The sequence below is a fragment of the Drosophila simulans genome, chromosome 3L (assembly GCF_016746395.2).
Source record: "Drosophila simulans strain w501 chromosome 3L, Prin_Dsim_3.1, whole genome shotgun sequence".
Lineage (NCBI taxonomy): Eukaryota > Metazoa > Arthropoda > Insecta > Diptera > Drosophilidae > Drosophila > Drosophila simulans.
Window position 1 is genome coordinate 19695914 of NC_052522.2, and position 16766 is coordinate 19712679.

Genomic DNA, 16766 nt, shown 5'->3' on the forward strand with positions numbered 1-16766 from the left:
AGGAACGGAGAACGCCCTTAAATCAACGACGCGGTTAACCATGATGGCGAAAGCAGCGAGGCGGAAACGCAAATTCATTGCCGAGGCTGCAAGACATGGGGGCATGTGTGGCAGTGCTGACAGCTTTTGCTATCCTTTCCACAGAAAAAAACTCTGAAAAATTAAAAAATAATATAATATAATAATATAATGCGTAGTCTTGGGGTTTCTTAAAGGCCTGATGTAAAAGATATATGCTATGTGAATGATAAGAATTTAAAACTTCATATGGCCAGTTTTCCTTTCCCATTCGGTCTAATTTATTGAGTTTTCCTTTCAGTTTGTTCTTCTGTTTCCGCCGCCTAAGTGAATTTACTGTCTCCTTCTGGCAGCACTGATGTGGGCCTCGTCATCGCATCCTGATCCTTTGCGCCACCATACCCATATATTGGGCCAGACGCACTCTCACACTTGCTGGCAACTTGTAACTTCGTTTTGCCCCGCTTTTGTTTCCGTTCCCTGGCAGCGGAAGCCGGGCCAGAAATTTCATAACTGCCACAAGGAGCAGCTTCACTTCAAATTCAATTATCCTGCGCCTGCACACGGCCCCAAAGGATATCGATCAGTACATCTAAGGAGGTGCATATGTCTGCGGCTTGCCGACCGGGAATAGGCAACTTACATCGTCATTTTGCGATACGCTATCTAAGGGATTTCCTTCGAGGATGTCGGGTTCTATCTAGACAGCTCATTAGCTGAGTGAGTCAATTGTTTTTAGATTTATGATGATATACTTACCAGCCAGGACAAATTATGCATTACACATAAAATTTTTAATAAAATATATTTATTTTTTTGTTAAGAGTATTGAGTATTCCACTTGTGCGGACTCTAAGTTCCGTATTTATTTAATTTGATGGCTTAGCAAAGTTCAATTTCTGCTAGCTCATTTGGTCTGGAGGGGCGTGGCTCTGCGGAACTGTAGGCGAAAAACCTCAACCACATTAACGACTTAATGAGCACCCGCGAAGCAGTTTGCCACTTGATTGCCCACGGGGTGGCACCAGTCGCGGCTGATTGGATTCAGCTGGTGTTTTATCTAGGGCCTTCGACTTCCAGCCAGTTTCAGGTTCAGGATCCTCCGGCTCATTGTTGCATCGACAAAGAAACGCAGTTTACATAGAATAAGTGCGGATTATCGGAGCCACGCCCCCAAAAACCCAGCTCCTCGTCCTGCCGCAGAAGTGCGGCACCACAGCGGTTTCAGTATGCAAAGCGCAAGGCATCCGGAGGCCACATGGTCCTCCGTCCACCTCCACTTCGCCGGATAAATAGTGCGGCGCAAACTTACAGCGGGAAGAACAACACTTTTATGCACAACACTTTGCATTTTTGCTGGGCGGACGCGTCTGCAAAATGCACTGTAAGATATTTTAGCTCGTTATATATACTTGATATATATATAGTTGAATACTCGACCAAGGATTTGTTCCCTTTTTACTTATGACAAAGGAGTTATCATGCATGAAACCGAAATTAGAATTTAGAAAAAGAATTTAGTTAGAATATATGCACTGACCATGTGAAATCTAATTTTCTTTCCGTGTAAGTTGTGCATCTCACAACTCCAGCAACTTTTTGCCCCAGATTGTCGGTGTTGACTTGGTTAGCTGTTGGCCCTTCGGCGAGCCTTTGCATCTGGCCATAAACGTCGGGCGAGGCGATAAAGTTGAACCTGATTATGCAGCTTTATTTGAGGTGAACGATCAACTCGGAATGGCCCAGGAAAAAAAGAGAAAAAGCGACCCTCGAAGGCAATAAAGAATATAAAAATATAAAAAGATATAAATTATATATTATAGAGTAGTACACCCTGCAGTTCCACAATTCATCGCAACTCAAAATTATCCCAGGGATATACCCTGATTATATAAATCGCTGCAAATCAAACAAATATAATGTAAAATATCGATCCCAGCCAACTGGTTTACCGCATAAACTCGTATATAATTCTACCCTCTACCCTTTAAAATGTCACAAATTCGTGCTAAACTCATAAACTTGCTGCTGTATCGGTTTTAAGCTGCAGCTGAACTGCGACAAATGCATTTGGAATGCAATTCAATTTCCTTTTTGGCCAACTCGCGTCCTCGGCGATGTCGTTATCGCCGCATTTGTTGGCCTTAATTTTGCAGAAGCGATTCGCCGAGCAATCTGTTCCATTTCTGCTCGACATTTCACTTAGCCTGGCTTAATTCTCGATTGACACGGCTGGATTATTTTGGTACTACGCACTGCATTTATTTCCGACTGCGCTGGCAAATCGATTTTTTCCAAGGGACTCCGGACACGTGGCCAGGTTGCAGTCCTCCACCTGCCGGACCATTGGCAGATATGGTAAATACTGTTTACCCAGTTCTTGGGGTAAACTACTACAGCATCGGATTACTCGTCGAGCAGTTGATGGGGGGGTTGTAAACAGTGAGCTGCAAAATGCTTAATTAATTCAGATTGGCGAGGATGCAAATAGCACAATGGTTACCTAGGCATCCATTATTAAGGGATTGCTCACCAAATTTAAGCAAACATTAAGGTCAGATGTGCAGTATGGAAATGAAGTTTAAACATGTCTAATATCTATCTGGGTAAATTTCTTTACACTTACACTGGGAAACAATGTGGTTACTCCAAACCGAAAAAGCCAGATCAAATCGTTTAAGACCTCTAAAAGTGGCATAAAACTTAGTCCCAAGTACGGCCAAGAATTCAGATTTGGCCAATGATAGGGAAACCACGTGTCAGGTTTTAAACAAATTGCGAACTGTTTGCTTCTTTTCTCGGCCAGGTGAAAAGTAATTGAACTTGTTGCCAAACTTTGGCCATCAAACAAGCCCACAGCTGTTGTTGGTCCTCCTGTCTTACCATCTTAGCCAATCCGGACCTATCCAAATGCTATCCCCTATCCTAACCCTCGCCTCGGTGTCATCACACGCTTCGTTTGCGCTTTGATGTATGCTATGATTTGTTTTATTGCCCGCCCCCCGATTTCCCTATCACTGGTTGGGGGTTGTGGGTTCATTTTTGGGCAAAACTTTGCCGTAGAAAGTTTTCCGACACCACGACCCGCCCACCGGGGCATTATCTTAGCCGGCGTTTTGTCCGCTCTGTTTGTTCAGTTTGCCGCAAATTATTTGAATTCACCTCCGTCCCACTTGAGTTCCCGCCGATTAATCTTCGGGGGCATCTGCGTTTGGGTCCTGTCCTCGCCGGGCACTCTGTTTGTTTTCAGTTCGAAAATAGATATTCTGGCACTTACAGGCTTTTACAGTTCGGTTTGATAATGTGCCGGACTCTGTTTGCTTTCCCTTTTCGATTGGAGTCCTTCGCCCCGTGGTCAAATCGGGGTGGCGTCTTCTTGGTTCTGCTTGGAGTGGAGTGGAGTTACACTAAAGTGCAAAACTTTCAATTGCAGCAGGATTAAGGTGCTATCATGCGGAAATTTCGTTTGAACAGATAAAAATTGCTTAGGGAAATAAGTATAAGAGTATTGTACAAAAATTACATAGTTCCTATAAAAGTATTCTTAATGTGTTATGATTGCTCACTCAATAAATCAATTATTCTTATTACTTACGAGATACAAAATGAGTTTCGAGTTACATAAGTATAATTGAATACTGAATAGTATTAGCTTACTTGTGAAAAGTATAGTCCAGGAAATGTAATAGGCCCATCAAATTGAGCGTAAAGTATATCATATATGTATGTAATATTAGTGTATTTTATTCATTATATCAAAGTTAAGTTTATGAGTATTTACAAATGTAATATTTAACCGATAGAACTTCACGCAACTCTACTTCTACTTTCAAAAAACTGTCCGACTTGACTAATCCTTGCTGAAAAACCGACCGACTTATTCGCTTTTCCACAACTCTAGACCTATGCGCGTTCTTTTCGACTTCTCTATTTCAACTTCTTCAACTTATATATATGGAACACTTTATTTATAAAAAATTTGCAATATTACACAAGTGTGAGTGATTATGATATATGAGTATTAAGAGTACAGGCCTTTTTCAACCTTTTCTACTTAGAAATATGTTTTTTACAGAAGATAAATTGGGATTAATCATTGATTATAATGAGGGGAACATTTTAGTACAAAAAACCCCCATAAAACTTTTTCAACTTGACTTCTTGGCGACGACTTCCCTCTATCTTCACGATCTGCAACTTATTCTTCGATCATTCCAGCCAACTGCTCTCCTGATCCTATCGATAGTTTCCTGCAGTGCTGTCACCTGTGCTATCGCGCTGCCATCACTATCATTGTTTACATATATGTATATATTTTATTTGTAAATATTAAACTGAATTTTCTCTAACTGGTATTGCATATACCTTTGATTCTCCATAGCAGCTCACCTGCGGCTTGGCTTTCATATCACGTCCTTACGACCAGGTGATTAGGGCCATCTGCGTTTGGATTGGAGCCACCACTGGTCGGTCACCTTTCGGAGCCCGCTGTGTTGGCAGAGTGCCCTTCAATATTTGAAGATTCTGGCCAGCGATGGGTGATGGGTGGTGTATTGTGATGGTAGGCCACCCCGAATTCAATGCAAATTCCGCGTCCGGCTCGGAATTGTGGGCATGGCGTTGGTAGGCAACCGTGTAAATGCAATTTCCGTTTGGTGCAACCGGAATTTCGTGCAAATGCCGTGCCGCCACCACCTGTTTTGATGGACTGACTGCCTGACAGCCCCAATGTGCCCCAAAAGGGAGCTCCATTGCATTTTCCCGCTGATATGCTTGACGTTCTGTTTACTGACCCAGCAGCAGGTCCTCATTTTGCGCCGACACACAATGGAGAACATTTTTTGTTATTATCCATTGCGAGATATCTGTTTACAGATTAATTATAAAACAAGAGAGAATGCCGACTATCATATACCCGTTGTTACTCAGTGTGAATGCGAACGAGAAAATGAATCATTTCTCTGGGATATCGATAGATATTGGGGAATGAAGTTAGAAGAAATTTTGTAATTGTTTAAAACGTTGGCTTGTATATCTCCCTCGAACGTGGCTAAAAATTAATTGCGGTTCTTGGTCTAAACAAAAGTGGTCAAGAGACATTTTCTTTCTTACCCTGAAAAGAGATTTGATTTACTTAAATATTTTATTATAATATTATTTTTCTTGTTTATAATTTTAATGACAGTTCTCATTATTCTTGGCTTCAGCAAAATTTCACATTTAAAAATCATAGAAGGCTTTTGCAAGTACGTCAAAGTCGATTGGAGAAAACAAGTAGCAAGGAACATTATTGAAATTTGTTTTTTGTTTGGTGGTCGATTTAACTGCACTACATTCATATGATCCTTCCTAGCCCGTCATGTGCTCCTCGGGTTCAATCTGTCGATTTTAAAATATCACAGTAAGCAACCAGATAACTGAAATTCTCTTTCCAATAATATTTACCCGCTGAATGAGTGTATTTGCTGAACACTTGGGGGGTCTCCCAGATCTAAACTCTTTGACTTGAGTACTGGCCGACACCAGACGGTCACCTTGCTACCTTCGCTGGTACTTCTTTCCGTGACCTGGGCAACAAAAGGGTTACGCACTGTACAGTCAGCTTTTAACTACTCACCTGAATTTGCTTAGGCTCCGCTTGTATAAAATTTTAGAATACTTGTTAACTCCACCGGATGTTAATTAGAAAAGAAACGGATAGAACGAATTGGGTTCAGGCTTAGCAGCAGCGAACATCTCATAGTTCGCGGCAAGAGCCTCCAGATCTTCCCTTGGCGCAGCTATGAGCTATCTAGTATATGTGTCCCAAATTTCGGGCCACAATGCATAAAATGCATTTAAGCTCGGCTAAAATTAGTGAAAAAGGGTTAGCTGCTTTTGGGCTGAAATACGTATAGGTTGTTCCGTACTCACCAAAGATCAGTTGCACAAATTTATTTCTCGGCTCTGCAGTCGCCACTACAAAACCCTCAACTTTCACACACCAAAGAAAAAAAAATATATAACAGTGTACCCAATATCAAAATAGTTTTTAAACACCTTCCAAGGACGGGTCGGCAAAGGATATGTACGTATCCATAATATTGTGATGCCACGGCGTTGTAAGGTGTACACAGTATTAAAACTAATTTTTGCACTCATAAAAAAAATTTATGACTTATGAAACAGATACAGCACCCTGTATCGATATGAAAAAAGAGAGAAGCATCAATCTGGGATATTGATAGATATTATTGAAAAAAATTGGAAAATTTAAAAATTGTTCAAAAGTGTGGGCGTGCCGCAGTTTTGAACCACTTTTAAATTGCTTCTCATTGTATACAGGGCACTCTGAATGTGTTTCATAAATCATAAACTTGTTTATGAATGTCAATTGTATTTTTCATCATATGCACACAACTTATGCGCCTTGGCATCACACTATTATGGATTCGGACTTCTTTTGCTGAGTATATTTTCGTTTCAGTTGCTGAGTGTAATATACAGCCCGTTCTCGAAGGTGTTTTGAAAACTTTTTTGATGTTGGGTGAACTGGTTAATAATTTTTAATGCAGTGTATTCCCCTTGGGAGCGAAAGTAGAACTGAGGGTTTTGCTTGCGAGTCCGTGCCTCTTGTGATTGAAATTTCGTTCAATGCCTACTTTGTTAAAGAAAAATTTAAATCAAAATACCAAAGCCTACTTTGTTGTAAAAGAAGGGTGTTCTAGATTCTTCGAAAAGTATGTAACAGGCAGAGGGAAGCGTTTCCGACCATATAAAGTATATATATTCTTGATCAGGATCAACAGCCGAGTCGATCTGGCCATGTCCGTCTATCTGTATCAACGTCGAGATCTAAGGAACTATAGAAGCTTAAGATTCAGCATTCAGATTCTAGAGACTGCCACGCCCACACTTTGGAAAAATGTGTTGAATTTGTTCACATTTTTATTATAAAGTTAGCTTAAATATTTATATTTAAAGTCCTGTTTCAGCTTTCTCACGTAAATGTATTTATTGTTTGTTATTATATATTTTAATTATACTTCCTGCCTTGCAGCCCAATTACTGCAAGAACAACAGTACAGCAGCTACCAACACAACCACAGCTTAATTTTGCCCAAAGCCAACCATCTATAGGCACTGGCGGAAACAGAGCAGTATCCTATGCTACAGTAGTAAAAGGATTCCCAAATAGAGCGCCCTCCAAGGATGGACCAACCCAGCGTCAACGCCTAAACAAATCACAAACGAAGCAGATATTGCAGCAACATCGATCGAATACGCAGCAGAATAACTCATCTGATGTGCAAGTATTCTTACAACAGCAGATCCAACAACAACAACACCAGCAGTTTCTTATTGTTTTAAATCAACGACTGCAGTATGGTCCAGAATTAGTTTTTTTTTGGCATAAAGTCTAAATTTTTATGTCAATATATCGTCCTTTAGCAATTATTTTCTAATAGAAAATTAATCATATAAATAGAAACCAAAAACAAAATTGACCGAAAGCTTCACTATATCGTTTTATGAGCTTTTAAAGGTGAAGTGTTAAACAGCTGATTGAGAGAATGCAATTTTCGAAAAATTATTTGCTTACATTTGCATGTGGTATGATCGTTAATACGCATCCAAAAATTATAGTAAAATATGGAAAATAAATGCCAAGGTATGATGTTCTTAACTTATGTAGGTAATATATGTATAGTTGTACTGTTTTTATGTTGTGTGACATCCAATTTATGTGTTATTTAACAGAAAATTCTAACGTGTCCCCTGTGTTTCGTGGAGTATAACTAATTTTCTGACAATTTCTGACAAAAGTTAAAAACGTCAGTTTGTACCTTTAACTATTGTCTTTCACGGTAAAGTAATATCTTTTGCCCATTTTTGCTCGTTTTCTTAAAAATTTGATTTTATATAGGCAAGTTGGAGTTCAGACATAGCGACCTCCTGGACATTTGGAGGCGTAACAATAGGCAAATAAGTTATGTTTCAGATTACGTTTATTCCGCAATCAACAACAATAATCAGGAATCGAAAAAGACAGAAGAGATTGACGAAAAAATAGTACATTTTGAATTATTTAAAAAAAAAAAAAACTGCCCGAGTGTAACAGATAACTAGACCGATTTTTTTTTCCAAACATACCAAGTGGATGGCGTCTAAGATAAGAATTATTGTTAGTGATTTTGAAAACTCCAAGACACCGAAGCAAATGGGACGCCGAAACTTATCTTACCAAAATGCAGGAGAAAGATTAAAAAGGAAACTGAAAATGCGAGTGAAGCCCGGAATAAGCTTTACAAAAGGGACCGACTATCACATGCAAGGAAAAATAGTCGGATCAATAGGATGAGTGATATTTTCCACAGAGCGATTGATTACTCGGACCCACTATTATCAACAATTAGTTTAAAAGAAAGAGAGTAATAAGTCTTTTGGAAATACAGTCTAATTTTAAACCTGATCCATGAGACAAAATATTGGATTCACATTCTGATTCTCATTCGAGTTCAGATTCGGAAATTTATAATGTAGAACTAGAAGAAGAAGAGGGCGATTATTATTAAAACAACAATATACACGACTTTAAAAAAAAAAAAAAAAATAAATAATAATATTTCGTTGACTCCTGAGTCATACCAGTAGTTAATATGGGAGGCAAGAGAGGGCGTGGTCGCACAGACTCCAAATTTTGTGCGCAAACTATTTGTGATTTAACAACAAAATGTACAAAGTTTCAAGTCTGTATCTCAATTTTTAGACTTTATGCCAAAAAAATCGAATTCTGGACCACAGTCGACTGGAAAAGCTTGAAAAAATGGTTTTTAAACTAGCGAATATGTAAGAAGAATGGGCTGGGAGCGAACTTAACCCCCAGCTCTTTAACAACGTCTCAGCCTCCCAATGAATCCACTAAAGATTCTTATTTGGAATGCTAACGGCATTTCAAGAAAAGCAAAAGATGTTGAGCTGTTCGCGCACAATCTTCTTGTGATTGAACTTAGACTTAAAAGAGGGGAAACTGTGAAGATATATGGATATGCGTACTATCCAGCATATGGCCATCCCTTAATAATAATAGTGTTGGCGGAGTAGCGGTGTTCGTGAGGACAACTCTTCGTCACTTTCCACAAAGGGTCATTGAGACACGCCACATACAATTGTCATCAGTAAAAGTAGCCACAGGACTGGGGGACCGGCAGTTTAGCGCCACTTACTGCTCCCCAAGTACTAGAATCGAGGAAAGACATTTTACTTGACACTTACAATTCACCTCGCGGGCGGGAACTATCTAAGATCCTCGCAACTGGCTCTCCGATGGACTTATAGGCATAGACGCAGTGTATCGTGGTATACCAGACCACCTAGCAACTATAACACAAAGCTGGGACTTGGATTCTGATCATTTGCCTCTTATCATTAGCATTGAGACAGATAGTACTCATGTCAATCCAAGTCCCAGGCTAGTCACCAAACACACTGACCTCCTGGCCTTTAGTCAACAATTGGAGAGTCCTATTTCGTTGAACACCATGCTTAATTCTGGTGAGGAAATTGAAATGGCTGTTGACAACCTAACAGAAAGCATTCATAGGGCTGCGGCTGTCTCTACTTCTCCCGTCCCTCGGACAGGCACCACCTATGGGATAGTCTTGACAAGAGAGGCTGGAGAGCTTCTGACACAGAAAAGAAGACTCCGAAGGCGAGCAATCCGATCTCAAGACCCCTGGGACCGACTTTTATGGAACCGTGCTGCAAAGCAACTACGAAGCAACTTTTTGAGCAGAAACTAGCAACAGTGGATGCTGGATACTCGCTATGGAAATGCACCAAGTCATTAAAAGGCAGCCGTTTAGACAGGTTCCTATAAGGTGTCCGGGAGGTGAACTTGCTAAAAATGAAATTATGAAAATGAACAAATGGCCAATTGTTTTGCAAATCATCTGGAGACAAGGTTCACCCACTTCCAATTCGCTACAACGGAGCAGTATCAAGAGACAGTGGAAAATGGCAGCAATCTTAATGATACATAAGCATGGTAAACCTAAAGAGAGCCCTGAATCGTATGACCCATAAGTCTTTTATCTTCGCAATCTAAGCGATGGGAACGACTGATTGCCAACAGATTAGATGACATTATGACCGAGCGTCGTATCCTGCCGGATCATCAGTTTGGATTTCGTCAGCGACACGGCACTGTGGAGCAGGTACACAGACTGACAAAACATATCCTTCAGGCCTTTGATGATAAGGAATACTGTAATGCTGTGTTCATTGACATGCAATATAGGGTCTGGCATGACGGCCTTCTCAGCAAAGTTAAAAAGTTATCCCCAGCACCATATTATGGAGTTCTAAGATCGGAAATGCATGGTCAGGGTCAGAAACTACTACTCGACTCCCTGTGTCATGAAAGCTGGAGTTCCGCAGGGCAGCCTACTGGGACCGCTGCTCTACTCAGTATTTCCCTGGCGCAGCTATGAGCTATCTAGTATATGCGTCCCAAATTTCTGGCCAAATTGCATAAAATGCAGCTGTCGAATTTTATGCACGCACCCTAAATTAGTTTTTTTTTTAATTTAATTTATTTATTAAGGCATACGGGGAAGTCTTGAAGCCCCTTTGTGTCCTTATCTATTAATTCAGCCCATTTGGGCTCGCCGACTAACTATAGTTAGCTTTTTCAAATTTACAGTAATTTTACTACAATTACATAACAATCACATAACAAATAAGATTTAAGATAAGCGTCAGCTTCTGCTGACCCTTGTCAAAGGAGATCGGGTAATGAGGTCCCTCGGTTGCCTTCTATTGAGTCTCCTTGGTGGGTGAGATCTGATTTCTGTGGCGCTCCAGCCTGTCATGGTATCTGCTCGAGTGCTGGTTTATTTCGTCAAATACCGTTGCGAGTTCCAGGTCTCTGTGCAGGGTGGTGTTTCGGACAAACCACTCGCAGCCGGTGATAAGTCTTGCTACCTTATTTTGAGTAGCCTGGATCCTTTTGATTTGGCACCCATACTTCCAGTTTGGTGCTAAGATCTGTTTGTAAATTGTCAGCTTGTTGGACAATTTACTGCGCGAACAAGTAGCCAGTAGTGCTTCGCCACCTTAGCACGTAGGCGCGTTCTGATGTCGGTCACATGCTTGGAAAAGGTGAGTCTGCGATCCAGAAGCACTCCAAGGAACTTTGCTGTGTTCGGCTGTGGTACGGGGGCTTCCTCGATGTGGACGGGCGGTGGCGTTCTCCGCTTTAAAGTAAAGCAGACGTTATTGGATTTACTGATATTGATGCCAAAGTTCCAACGTCTTGCCCATTCCGGGAACCGGTGTGCAAAGTCCTGGATATCATCGGCTGCGTCGTGCTCGCATCGGGACCTGTAGGCCAACATAGATTTCCCGTAAAGGCTTACATCCGGCTGCGGCATGTCTTGGCTATACAGGCAGTAGAGCAAGGGGCCGAGGACACTACCTTGTGGAACTCCAGCTGCTGAATGAAAGCGCACAGCGAACCTCCTTCCTTCCAGGTACGATTTTAGCAACCCAAAATATGGAGCAGGCAGCGTCTGCTTGATTCTAAAATTAGTGAAAAAGGGTTAGCTGCTTTTGGGCTGAAATACGTATAGGTTCTTCCGTACTCACCAAAGATCAGTTGCACAAATTTATTTCTCGGCTCTGCAGTCGCCACTACAAAACCCTCAACTTTCACACACCAAAGAAAAAAAGTCATCAAAAATATATAACAGTGTACCCAACATCAAAATAGTTTTTAAACACCTTCCAAGGACGGGTCGGCAAAGGATATGTACGTATCCATAATATTGTGATGCCACGGCGTTGTAAGGTGTACACAGTATTAAAACTAATTTTTGCACTCATAAAAAAAATGTATGACTTATGAAACAGATACAGCACCCTGTATCAGCATCAATCTGGGATATTGATAGATATTATTGAAAAAAATTGGAAAATTTAAAAATTGTTCAAAAGTGTGGGCGTGCCGCAGTTTTGAACCACTTTTAAATTGCTTCTCATTGTATACAGGGCACTCTGAATGTGTTTCATAAATCATAAACTTGTTTATGAATGTCAATTGTATTTTTCATCATATGCACACAACTTATGCGCCTTGGCATCACACTATTATGGATTCGGACTTCTTTTGCTGAGTATATTTTCGTTTCAGTTGCTGAGTGTAATATACAGCCCGTTCTCGAAGGTGTTTTGAAAACTTTTTTGATGTTGGGTGAACTGGTTAATAATTTTTAATGCAGTGTATTCCCCTTGGGAGCGAAAGTAGAACTGAGGGTTTTGCTTGCGAGTCCGTGCCTCTTGTGATTGAAATTTCGTTCAATGCCTACTTTGTTAAAGAAAATTTAAATCAAAATACCAAAGCCTACTTTGTTGTAAAAGAAGGGTATTCTAGATTCTTCGAAAAGTATGTAACAGGCAGAAGGAAGCGTTTCCGACCATATAAAGTATATATATTTTTGATCAGGATCAACATATAACATATAAGGATCAGCATTCAGATTCTATTTTTTTTTTTTTAGTAACTAATTCTATTTATTAAGGTTTCAAAAGGAATCGTTCAGTAATTCCTCTGAACATAACCTAATGTGTGATAAAGATAAATGAGACCAAGTGGTATCTTAATTATAAAGTACAAAAGAAAGAAAAATCTAGTCTAGTTATCAATTACTTAAAATGTAATATGTTATATTATCCTCCGGGTAAGGAGATCGCTGGGACGTACCCTCTTCAGTCTTCGGAGGGGGATGGGATCAGCTAGGATAGTTGCTAGTCGGTTCGGGTGGGCCATAAGCCTGTCGGCATAACGGCTGCTGTGGAAATTAATCTGATCCCCAAGAAGGGTAACTTTCAGATCTCTTTCGATGACCATGTTCGTCACGTACCAGGGGAGCCCAGATGCGTGACGTGCAGCTCTCGACTGGACCACACGGAGCCTATTAAGCTGGGATTTGGCGGCAGTTCCCCACACCTGGATGGCATAACTCCACGTTGGAGCGAGAATGGCTTTGATTAAAAGAGCCTTAGATCTCATTTGAAGTTTGCTGGAGTGGAAGAGCCAGTCGAGCTTTTTTAGCTTCGCCAGTGACTCAGATTTGACCTGATGTGGGCCCTCCAGGTCAGTCTCCGATCTAGATGAACTCCTAGGTAGCAGTGCGATCTAGCATTGGTGATAGGGCTTCCATCGAAGGTCAGATCTGTGCAGGTTCCGGGTCGCAGGGAAAAAGTTACACAGGCTGACTTTGAGGAGTTAATGGCCACATTCCATTTGGCAGTCCATTTTTCGATTGCGTGCAGCCATTCCTGGACTGCGTTGGAGGCAGTTTGCAGTGAAGGATGAGACGCCAGCATGGCAGTGTCATCGGCGTAAGTGGCCAGGAGCAGCTGAGCCGGGGGGACTTCGGCGTTGTTTGCGGGAGATGGCATGTCAGCAGTGTACAGGGTGTATAGGAAGGGCCCAAGAACACTTCCCTGTGGAACTCCTGCGTGAATCTCTTCCAGGCTGGATCGAGCATCACGCACTGCAACGTCAAACGTCCGATTAGAGATGAACGATCTCAGTATGGCATAGTAGGGAGCAGGAAGGAGAGCTTTCATCTTGTATAGAAGGCCCTCATGCCACACCTTGTCAAACGCTTGCTTCACGTCTAGAAAGACGCCGACCGTGTAGAGTTTGTGCTCGAAGCCATGCGTCACCTGGTTTACCAGTCGATGTATTTGTTCAGGGCAGCCGTGGGACTTCTTGAAACCAAATTGGTGTGGAGGTATGTGGTTCACTACTTGCGGCAGTTCCATCAGGCGGGCTAAGAGTATTCTCTCAAAAATCTTAGAGAATGTTGATAGCAGGCTGATTGGGCGATATGCATCGATCTGCGTTGGCGGCTTTCCGGCTTTAGGTATCATGATGATACGTGCTCGCTTCCATTGTCTTGGAAAGTGCCCTAGCCTTAGCATGGCATTAAAAATTTGTACTAAGGCTAGGACTCCTTTGCGTGGCAGAGACTTCGCAGCACGGTTGTCGATGCTATCAGCTGCATCATGACTTCCTGCGGTGTGGTATGCCTAATGGGGCGAGCCGGTACAGTCGGAGCGTCCAGAAAATTATTGATTTCTACGCGGTTTGAGTCGTCTGTTAGGTTGAAGGGTAAGAAGGTGGAGGTCAGGTGGAAAGCAAATGCCCTCGCTTTTTCATCGTCCGTCTTGAGCCAGAGGCCACTTTGACTCAGGACGGGAGATTGAAACATCGGCTGTCTCTTGATATTTCTTGTGAGCCTCCATAACGAGAAGTTGCTGTTGTTATCTGGGCCAGTACCCTCCAGCAGGGTATCCAGAATTTCTCGTCGGGTCCTGGCTAGCAAACGATGCAGTCTGTTTGTGGTACTACAGTATAGCTGCTTGATGCTTGGATCTCCTGTGGCGATATACCGTCTCCTGAGGCGCCTTTTGTGGGAGAGCAGCTCCCTAGCCTCCAAGCTCAAGATGGGAGCCCTCCTTGCGGTCGTGTGACGAGCTTGATGTGGGGGAGGTGTGGCCCTCCGTGCTGCTTCCGCGATTGTAGCTACGAGGTAATCTACATATGCTTCCAGACATTTGCAGGTGTCAATGGGGATGTTGAGATCAATTGTGGCCTCGATGTGCTCCTTGAAGGCCACAGTATTTGCAGTAGGTGACAGCATTTTAGTGACACCTTTGAATAGCTGGGCGTCTTCATCCAGCACAAACAGCAGGGGGGGATGGTCAGACGACAGTTCTGTCAGGGTTTGCACGTTGATTACTTGCTGTCTGAATCCTTTGGAGATCCCGAAATCGATGGCACTTGGAGTGACATTTGTTCGAAAGGGATAGCAAGTAGCTTCTCCAGTTGCAACGATGTCGATACCTTTGCCCGCCAGAGCGGAGAACAGCACCCTGCCTCTAGTGCACATCCTGTAGTTTCCCCACCATCTGTGCTTTGCGTTCCAATCACCTGCCCCTAGGAACTTTGTGCCAAATTGAGCGATGATCAGCTCAACGTCAGCCTCCGTCCACCTGAGGTTAGGAGGGCAGTATACTGAGGCAATGTTAAAAGTACCCCTGCTCGCCGTCAGCTGGATAACTGCTGCCTGGATGTGATTTTCCGATAGGGTGGAGAAGAGTTGATGGGAGATGAGAGATCTAATAAGGATCGCCGCACCTCCGCGTTTGCTGTCATCCGGGTGGTTGGCAGTGTGGAGGGTAAAGCCAGGAACTCTGAAAGTGGACCGGGAAACGAAATGGGTTTCCGACAGCAGGAGGATGTCGATTTCGTGAAGCTCGATGAAGGCGAGGATCTCATTGGTCTTCGAGGAGGCCCCATTGGCATTCCAAGCTGCTATCTTAAGAGGACCCATTTTGAGCAGCAGGAGAAACTACTACTCGACTCCCTGTGTCATGAAAGCTGGAGTTCCGCAGGGCAGCCTACTGGGACCGCTGCTCTACTCAGTATTTCCCAGCTATGAGCTATCTAGTATATGCGTCCCAAATTTCTGGCCAAATTGCATAAAATGCAGCTGACGAATTTTATGCACGCACCTTTAAGCTCGGCTAAAATTTTTTTTATTTTTTATTTAATTTATTTATTAAGGCATACGGGGAAGTCTTGAAGCCCCTCTGTGTCCTTATCTATTAATTGAGCCCATTTGGGCTCGCCGGCTAACTATAGTTAGCTTTTTCAAATTTACAGTAATTTTACTACAATTACATAACAATCACATAACAAATCGGATTTAAGATAAGCGTCAGCTTCTGCGGACCCTTTTCAAAGGAGATCGGGTAATGAGATCCCTCGGTTGCCTTCTATTGAGCCTCCTTGGTGGGCGAGATCTGTTTAGAGCGCTGGCCAGCCGATCTCTGTGGCGCTCCAGCCTGTCATGGTATCTGCTCGAGTGCTGGCTTATTTCGTCAAATACCGTTGCGAGTTCCAGGTCTCTGTGCAGGGTGGTGTTTCGGACAAACCACTCGCAGCCGGTGATAAGTCTTGCTACCCTATTTTGAGTAGCCTGGATCCTTTTGATTTGGCACCCATACTTCCAGTTTGGTGCTAAGATCTGTTTGTAAATTGTCAGCTTGTTGGACAATTTACTGCGCGAACAAGTAGCCAGTAGTGCTTCGCCACCTTAGCACGTAGGCGCGTTCTGATGTCGGTCACATGCTTGGAAAAGGTGAGTCTGCGATCCAGACGCACTCCAAGGTACTTTGCTGCGTTCGGCTGTGGTACGGGGGCTTCCTCGATGTGGACGGGCGGTGGCGTTCTCCGCTTTAAAGTAAAGCAGACGTTATTGGATTTACTGATATTGATGCCAAAGTTCCAACGTCTTGCCCATTCCGGGAACCGGTATGCAAAGTCCTGGATATCATCGGCTGCGTCGTGCTCGCATCGAGACCATCGGGCCAACATTGATTTCCCGTAAAGGCTTACATCCGGCTGCGGCATGTCTTGGCTATACAGGCAGTAGAGCAAGGGGCCGAGGACACTACCTTGTGGAACTCCAGCTGCTGAATGAAAGCGCACAGCGAACCTCCTTCCTTCCAGGTACGATTTTAGCAACCCAAAATATGGAGCAGGCAGCGTCTGCTTGATTCTAAAATTAGTGAAAAAGGGTTAGCTGCTTTTGGGCTGAAATACCTATAGGTTGTTCCGTACTCACCAAAGATCAGTTGCACAAATTTATTTCTCGGCTCTGCTACTTTCACACACCCAAAAAAAAAAGTAA

The 16766-nt window shown here is 42.7% G+C and overlaps 2 long non-coding RNA genes across 2 annotated transcripts; one reads left to right on the forward strand and one right to left on the reverse strand.

Annotated features, from left to right (window-relative positions):
• The first annotated feature begins 4272 nt into the window (after positions 1-4272).
• On the forward strand, positions 4273-4928 carry LOC123327192. The gene is made up of 2 exons (XR_006541749.1): positions 4273-4340; positions 4400-4928. It is a non-coding gene; the product is annotated as an uncharacterized LOC123327192 (long non-coding RNA).
• A 397-nt stretch (positions 4929-5325) lies between these two features.
• LOC27208779 lies at positions 5326-6626 on the reverse strand. The gene is made up of 4 exons (XR_001601042.3): positions 5932-6626; positions 5636-5865; positions 5464-5585; positions 5326-5397 (listed from the first exon to the last, which is right to left on the reverse strand). It is a non-coding gene; the product is annotated as an uncharacterized LOC27208779 (long non-coding RNA).
• Positions 6627-16766: the final 10140 nt, after the last annotated feature.